The following is a 9,249-nucleotide window of genomic DNA, read 5'->3' as shown; positions in this document are numbered from 1 at the left end:
GAGAGAGAGAGAGAGAGAGAGAGAGAGAGAGAGAGAGAGAGAGAGAGAGAGATGCTGGAAGTAAAGCTGGCTCTGCTTGGGGGTGGGGCGTGAGCCAGGCCCAAGGTCAGGAGAGCAGGCCCTGAACCTTGCCCGGGCAGCACAATAGAAGTGGTCCTGATGGTGTGGGCATAAACGAGCCAACCAAGAGCAAGAGACCAAGAAAGCTGGCTCTGCCTTCTGCTGGCTGTGGCACTGTATGAGCTAGCTGGGGCAGGTCTGGAGGGCTAACCAGCTCAGCTACCTCTCAGTCCAGATCCAGGGCTTTGGATTGGCCCACCCCAACATCTACCCCATCAATGAACTGCTGGAGTGCATGAACGGGGTGGTCCTACAGATCCAAACCTACAGGATCTCCAGGACACAGGCATCAACAGGATATCCACAAGGAGTCCCAGTGAGGCTCCAGGTTGATAGTTGTTCTGCCTGGTTCTGTGTGTCAACTTGACACAAGCTGGCGTTATCACAGAGAAAGGAGCCTCCCTTGAGGAAATGCCTCCATGAGATCCAGCTTTAAGGCATTTTCTCAATTAGTAATCAAGGGTGGGAGGCCCATTGTGGGTGGGGCCATCCCTGGGCTGGTAGTCCTGGGTTCTATAAGAAAGCAAACTGAGCAAGCCAGGGGAAGCAAGCCAGTAAGGAACATCCCTCCATGGCCTCTGCATCAGCTCCTGCTTCCTGACCTGCTTGAGTTCCACCCCTGACTTCCTTTGGTGATCAACAGCAATGTGGGAGTATAAGGTGAATAAACCATTTCCTCCCCTACTTGCTTCTTGGTCATGATGTTTGGAGCAGGAATACAAACCCTGACTAAGATAATAGTGTAACAGAAGCCAGGAGGCCTCAACCAGACCAATGATTCATTACAATTTACATTTGCAAGTAAAGTGTGTCTAAATGGTATACAGTGGGACACACTGTAACAGACTACAGCTTCCACAACAAGATTTTGTTTTTCTTTCCAGGAGAGGCTGTTGAGGTTTGGTCTTTTGCTATGTATTTGTAATACTAAATACTGGCCCCCAAGATCTGATTGTCTCAGGGACAATGGAATTGTCACATATACCAAATGATACTATGTAACCTTGCTCCTTATTTTAAAACTACTGGTTGGACAAAGATGCCTACAGCCCATAGCTGGGCAGAAGAGAGGTGGGTGGAGCTTAGTTCCTGGGCTTAGGGTCTGAGGAGAGACCACAAGGAGAAGAGAGAGAGGAAGAAAGCATGGGGTAAAGGACTGGGAATTGGCCATGAGGGCTGGCCAGCTGGAGTAAGAATGACCCAGGTGGAACGTAACAAGTCATATCTGAGGGTTATTGGCAGGAAAGAAGGCGTAACAGCACAGAGGGTAGATGTCTGCCCAGCTCTAGTGCGGTCTAAGGCTTATTATAATTATCCAAATTTTATGTCTTTTATCTGGAAACTGGTCTAAGGCAGAGGACAAGCCTATTGTTATTGCTTACTCCAGCAGGGGGTTGCAAGGGCAGAGGGCCAGTACAAGGGAATGGGGAGCTGAGTGGCAGTTGAATGTGTGACGTGAAATTCATAAAGAACCAAGTAAACATTTTTTTTAAAAAAATTAACTAAGAAAGAGATACCAGAATCCCGAAATACCAACCTTTGGGTGTGACCATTGCCTTGAAAGTTTCCCAGAGTGCCTTTCAGCGTGGTTGACAGAGGAAGCCACATGGAAAGAAAGGGAGACCTGAAGATGAACTAGAATCTAGGCTCGTTTGCACTATGAAGGCTGTTGGTGTTTCTAGTGGTCTCAGCCTCTTGGGAGTTCTACTGCCTTGTCCCCAAGATTCCTTAATGCTGCCTTTCGTCGCAGGTTACTGCTGTGGCTTACAAGATCCTAGCCTGACACGAGTGCAGCTCTCAAGCGACCTTGTCTGTAACGAGAGCAACTGTGGGGATGCACCTCCACACCTAACTCCTGGATTTAGAGCCCGACAGACAACTCGGGTGGAAGAAATGTTCAGACGTTTTAGAAGTGGCTAGGAAATAAAAACAGCCCCTCTGCAGGCATCCAACAGGGGTGGAGGAGTGAGCGGTCTTTTTGGAACTGAACTAGAAGAAATGAAGTTACTTTAAAGAGACATTTTCTCTCAATCTATCAAAACAAGGAACCCCAAAGAAATGGGAATTCCTCCCCCCTCCCCAGGAATCTCATTCTGGAAGAAGGAAAAAAGCACCAGTTGGAGGTGGGGCTGGAAGAGATTGTCCCCTAGAAAACATAGTTCAAGTAGTTCCCAAAACTTGTCAGATCACCTTACAGGATGAGCCTGAACCCTAGGTCATAATGGGTTAATCGTGGGCAGGCCACATCTTGACTGGGACTGCTTCCATGTGCATAGTCTTAGCCTGTGTTTAAATTTAATCTCATTTCAGGAACCCAAAGATGGACTTGAGGAGTTTGCTGGATCTTTTTGTCCATCCCCCTCAAATAATAAATTAAAAAAATAATAGGCCATTAAAAAATTCCCTTTTCTATTTTCCACCTTTAACTTGGCTCTTTTAACTGACTTATTGAGGGCAGGTGTCTGGGTCACAAGTTGTGTCTCCCAAGTGTGACACTATCTTCAGTCTTTGGTTAATCGTGCAGATTTCTCCAGTACCCATTGTAAGGATCACAGAGGAATTAAAAGAAAGAGGACAGAGCACATGCGACATGTGTCAGCTTTCTGTTGGTGTAACAAAACGCCCAAGATTATCAACTTAAAAAGAGATGAGGTTTATTTGGCTCATAGTTTTGGAGGTTACAGTCTGCCTGGTTTGCCTATTGCTTCTGAGCCTGTAGTGAGGCTGCATAGCATGGTGGTGTGTAGCAGAAGTTGTAAGCCTCTGGGCATCTCTGAAACAGAAGAAGAGCAGACAAGAGGCACTGTCCTCCCCTGATGGGCAGTGCTCACTCATGTCTCCTGGCCTCTGGTTCATGCTACAAGGGGAGGCCATTGGAACTCCTGGAGAGGACACTCTGAAGAAGTTTGTCTCTCCAGTCTCCTATATCTCTTCCTCTCCTCCCAGCTCCTGGTTCCTCCATGCCTTTCAGGTGTTGCTTTTCTTAGTCCCAGCAGGTCTCTGGCCTTCTTCCATCTCCTAGCAGAGGAGTACCAAGCTGCAACCCACTGGGGGGGAGAAGGACCTGCGCTGCAGGCATGTGTGCAATGAAAATGTCCTCCCCACAGATCCTCCTGCACACTAAGGAGTTTGGGGTGTTTGTCATCCCTCATAGGCAGTTCAGAATGTTCTCTGGGCAGAGAGACGCTCTGAACATTGCCCATCTCTGCTTCTGCTGTGGCCTAGGGGTTAAACAGCAGCCTGTTTTGAGTAAGAATCTCATCTCTGCGTTTGTGCAAATCTGTTCCTTCCAACTGTGCTGCTGGGAACCGATGACTGGACTTCTCCATGACTCGGCTTCCACATCTGTGTAATGGGAGCAACAGCACTGTCTTCATCAGATGGTCTTAAGGATTTGCTGAGACAGTGCATGTGAACTGTTGTAACAGCAGCTCACGCATAGTAGATGTCCAGAAACCACTGGTTGTGACTAAAGTTGTCACATTTTCTCTTTGTGACAGAGAAAGAGCCAGGATAATAATCTGCTTGGAGATGTAGACGTGGGGTCTATGGGTAAGCTGTCCAAAAAGGCAAAAGGAGCCAGAGATTTCCTCTTGCTGGTGATGTTAAACTTGTGGTGGGTGGTCACCAACATGGATGTCAAAGATGCCACTGGCAACAGAAAACAGATCACTCGGACCTCCAAGGCTCTGTCCAGAGGCTCTGGAGGCATTTCTGCCCGATCACCTTGATGACTAAAGGTTGTGGGTTGAGTTGTGTGCTTCCCCAATGGACATTCTAACCCCCTAGCACCTCATGGACTATTGTAGATTTAATGACTTAGCATAATGCCACACTGAAATTGGATGAGTCTCATCCAACAGGACTGGTATCCTCCCACAGAGAGATATCTTTCAACTCAGATAGACAAATGTGATGGTGAGGATACCACGTGAAGAAGGCAGAAATCATGGGATTATTTCTTCATGTCAGAGACCACCACTAAAGGGAGGACTAGGAACAGGTCCACTTCTCAGCCCCGCAGGCACCTGCACCTTGGACTCTGCCCCTCCTGAGCTGAGGCAGTGTGCGTCCACAGCCTAAGGCCCCCACGGATGCCATGTGGCAGCTGTCCTGACAGGAGAGATGGCATCTACAGTTCCTTTGCTCACGGCGGTGTGACAGCTGCTTGTCTGCCTCTGTGGGTGGACAGCCCACTTTGCTGCCTTGCTGCTGGGTAAGAATGGGAGTTTGGCGGTCTGAGGCTCGCTGACTGGAGACAAAGCTGTTTCAGAATGATCAGATGCAGAGCCACCACCCACTCCATGTCTCCTTGTGCCAGGCAACACCCATGGTCTCTGGGAGCTCAGCCTCTGCTGCAGTTTTAGATTACTGTCAATCATGTCCCAGTGAGTGTTCAGAACCCTCTTCTCAGATAGGAGTGTCCACAGAACCCCAAGGACAAAGAGGAGAGTCAGAGGAAGAGGCACGAGCCAGAAGAAAGCTGAGAAGGTCGGCTTTCTCCACAGGCTCCTGGGGGGGGGGGCTTTGAGAACAAATCTACTCTTATCTAGACAATGTCTGGCTTCAGGATGCTGGGCCTATCTGTCCTTGGCCTGAGTACTGGCCAGGATCTTGCAGGCTGAGTATACCTTTAAAATCTAGACCCTCTGGATACGAGTCCCGGTGATGTGGTGATTCCGGAGGATGCTCAAAGGATGAGGGGCTGTCTTAGGGATGCTGTTGCTGTTGTGAAGAGACACCATGACCATAGCAACTCTTATAAAGAAAACATTTCATTGGGGCTGGTTTATAGTTTAGAGGTTTAGTCCGTTGTCATCATCATGGGAAGCATGGCAGCATCCAGGCAGACAGACATGGTACTGGAGAAGGAGCGGAGAGTTCTACATCTGGATCTGAGACAGGAGAGAGAGACTATGACATTCTTTCTTCAACAAGGCCATACCTCCTAACAGTGCCACCACCTATGATCCTATAGAGGTTATTTTTATTCAAATTGCCACAGGCACCACATTAAGGAGTGGCCTCCACCATCAGGAATCCTATCAGAAGTACTATGATTGTGACTCCCGTTTCTTGCTGTGCAGTGACCTGTGATGGGCGCTTTATGAGGATTGGGTGCCATTGTTATCTAGTTGACCCAGTAAGTCAGTCCTTTGGCTGTCCTACTGTATTCCCACGGGAGACAAGTGAGAGCCACAGAGGTTAAGGGTCAGGTTTCTTGCCTGTGTTAGTTGGTTTTTGAAGTGCAGGAAAATCCTTGAGAAAACAGCTTAACAGAGGAAAGATTTATTTTAGCTCATGGTTTCAAAGTTTGCAGTCCATGGTATCAAGGATAGTGTGGCCGAGCAAGGCAGCTCACAACACAGCAGCGACAGGAAACAGAATACTTATGCCATCTGGACTTCTTCCCCCATTTATTCCAACTTGGCCTCCAGCTTAAAAGATGGAGCAACCCACACTCAGGGCTAGTCTTCATCCCTCAGTTGACCTCTTCAAATGCATTCACAGGAATACACAGAGATATGCCTCGATAATCTCTTGGTGCACCTCGAGCTAACCAAGGTGGCGATCATGATTAACCATCAGTGTCAAAAGCCACAGAGAGAATGTAGCCAGCATATTTTAAAGCATATTTTTCAAAATATTTTTTAAAAGTATTTTAACAATATATTTACTCTCTCTGTCTCTGTCTGTCTCTGTCTGACTATCTGTCTCTATGTCTGTCTCTCTGTCTCTGTCTGTGTGTGTGTTCATGCCATAGTTCATGAGTGGAGTTCAGAGGACAACTTGTGGGAGTCACTTCACTCTTTCTACTGTGTAGGTCCCAGGATCAAACTCCGGTTATCAGGCTTGGTGACAGTGTTTTACCCACTGAGTCATTTTGTTGGTCCAGAGCCAAGCTCTTTGCTGCTGAACAGTTCCTACCAGGGTGGGTTTTCCTCCCCATGGGAAGTCCCTGGGGAGATAGCAAGGCACAGCAGGAGGCCTAGAGGAGAGATGCCTCTGGAGTCATAAGGGGCAAAGTTAAGGGTCAGGAGTCTGCTGGCCTTGTAGAGTTAACTGGGCATTGGTATTTTTGAAGTTCTCCCTTTCTCACACAAGGGGAAGAGTTACCCAAACTCAACAGCACAACAAGGCCAGGAGTAGATGTCCCAGCTTCTAACCTAGTGATCTTTGTTAAGTGCTATGTTATATACTGGCAAGAAGGATCACGTCCCCCAACCCTCAAGAGAATCCCAGCAGACACCAAGGAGTCCTTTCTGATCACTATACGGCTATGGTGCAGTTGCTTGTGTTTAGCCCTAGCCATTGTCCCTAGGAGTGTAAAAAGCAGGCTGGATGTTGTGACGTACTGCTGCAGGACAGTCTTCTGAGGCTGGCTAAATGCAGGCTGAAATACCTCAAGTGTAGTTAAGGGAAACCCATTTCTCAACATCCATTCACTTTTTTTTTCTACTCATTGTACCAGTTGCTGATACACATTAGATGAGGATACACATTTTGCCGGTGTTTTGAGACATTGAGAAAACGGCTATCAACTGTCAATCATTCCTAAGACATGTCTACAAAATCCTGGCACTCATTCCATCTCTTATCCGTCAATTACTATTGGTTAATACTACTATTATTGCCTACTAAAGCTAATTTTCCATCTGTCTGCTCTCTATCTCAGAGCCAGTCAGCTTTTATTCACTGGCCACTGCTGCCAAGTACTCTCCTAAAGTCTAGAATTTGCATGACAAAACCTCTCATAGACGCACTCAGATTCATATCACAGAACAGCAGTGGCAACCTGTACCCACGGCTCTGTAAGGGAAATCTACAAAGCTCTGAGAAGTTGGGGAGTGCTTCTGGAGGTCATGACTTTTAATTGAATGAGAGAGAGGTGGGGGAGGAGAGAGAAAGAATGAAAGAGAGAATATGAGAAAGAGAAAAAGGGTATTCCTGACCAAGAAGCGAGGATGAACAGAAGCACAGTGTGGGGTAGACAAGCACTTATTGTATGGCCCTGGTACTCATGTGGAATTTGAATCACACTAGCAGTGTGCATTCATAATCTAACTGTGATAAATTCTTCAGCAACTCAGTAAGATCAGCACTAGAAAGGAGACCTCAGCAGATGAAGAAAACTTACAAGATGAAGCCATTTGCTCCAAGTAGAGAGAGACCAAGCACTAAGCTCTTCCGTGACCTTGCTTGGACTCTCACGAGCCTTCCTGACGGCCTTGTTTTGCCTTGCCAGAGGGAAGACAGGGAGTCCCAGAGGCTAGTGAGCCCGTGCAAGGCTACCCAGCCAGTGGGAACAGAGATGACACAGGTCTCCCAAACCCTAGTCCAGGGTAGGTGTGACCTCTCTGATTGATGGGAGAAGCGGGGGGGGGGGGGATGGGGAGAGAGGAAAGCAGTGGCAACCTCAGTGTTGATGTTCAGTCCTGGGTTTCAGCTTCCTCTTCTACTGACTGTGTCTATTCCCCTCTTTGACTGACTGTGTCTATTCCTTGCTCACAAACAAGCAGCCACATTGACCTGAGCAATTATATACAAAGGACCATGCAGAGCAAAAGCCCAGACCCACAGGAGATGCTGCCTGGGAGAGCATGAACCCACGGCTGCCTGAAGTTCTCCACTCCCAGCCCTGCCCTTTCCTTCTCCATGTGGATTGTATAAGCAAGATCAGAACTTTAAAACTAGACTGTGCAAAGCCTCCTTTCAGAAGCCAGGCAACTGTTTTCAGGTCTGGGGAAGGCTGGGTGTGAGAAAAGAGGGCTGGCTACCAAGTGAAAGGGATCCGGGGGCCTCCTTGTTGGAAAGCTTAGGGATGTTGCAGCAAGGTGAGAGAGTCCTGTGGTCCAGCTCTGAACCATCTCCTGTTGGCCTGTGTCTTTGAACATCTCTAGCTGGTGATGCTGTTGCTGGGAGATGCAGACCACCTGATGCAGGACTTCAGGCTCACATCTTGGCCTTGATTCTGGTCCTGTTCTCTCTCCACTTCTTGATCTGCCAGTGTGTGAGTGAGCTATGCTGCAGCTCCCAGTACCATGGATTCTGAAACCCCAACCATCATTCCTTGTTCACCACAATGGACTGTATTGCATGAACTATGAACTAAAACAAACCTCTCTCCATTGGAGTTGCTTCTCTTAGGTATTTAGACCAAACAATGTAAAAGTAACTAAGATAGATAGATAGATAGACAAACAGACAGACAGATGATTGATAGGAAGATAGATGATAGACAATTGATATGTGAGAGATAAATGATAGGTCTATACTTTACATGTCTCTATTTAGCAATCATATTTTTAGCAGCTATCTAAGTATATAAATCATATGTGTATATCTATCATTGTATAACACTAAGGACATGCCAAATCCAAAATCTATAGATCTGAAACTGGGAACTCAGTCAAAAATGTAATACAAGAATTTCAAGGCAGAATTGCTTCTTGCCTTGAAAACCTATTTGCTCCTAAGGCCTTCTGAAGGCTAGCTCAGGGTCACTACTCAGATCATCAAAGGCAATATCCTTTGCTTAAAGTCTACCCATTACAGATATCAGTGACATTGCCAGAGCCAAAGTTATGTTTTAAGTTTTAATTACTGTGCCTGAAAGATCCACCAAACAGAAATGCTCTAACCTATAAGCTCCTTGCCCAAGATCAGATACTTTTGGAAATGCTAGAGGCTGTCATTTATAGGAGATAACAAGCTATGTTTTCATTTCCTTAAACAAGTTTGCTTGACCCAACTACACCGGATGTGCTAGATCACATGTGGGTGGGAGGTAGGCAGGAAATATGTCAGAATGCATGCTTATCCCTGATTGGACATGATGGGAAATGTGGTGAATTCATGTGGGCTTACCCATTTCCCTGGGAAATGGATGTGGCCAGAGTCTATCAAGCTAGAATCACACCAGACTTCTCACCAGAAACTATGAAAGCCAGAAGATCCTGGACAGATGTGATACAGACCCTAAGAGAACAAAATGCCAGCCCAGGCTACTATACCCAGCAAAACTCTCAAGTACCATAGATGGAGAAACCAAAGTATTCCATGACAAAACCAAATTCACACAATATCTATCCATGAATCCAGCCCTTCAAAGGGTAATAAAGGGAAAGC

Source organism: Mus pahari, chromosome 12 (assembly GCF_900095145.1).
Source record: "Mus pahari chromosome 12, PAHARI_EIJ_v1.1, whole genome shotgun sequence".
NCBI lineage: Eukaryota > Metazoa > Chordata > Mammalia > Rodentia > Muridae > Mus > Mus pahari.
The sequence above is the reverse complement of the archived record's forward strand: the minus strand, read 5'-3'. Positions refer to the sequence as shown.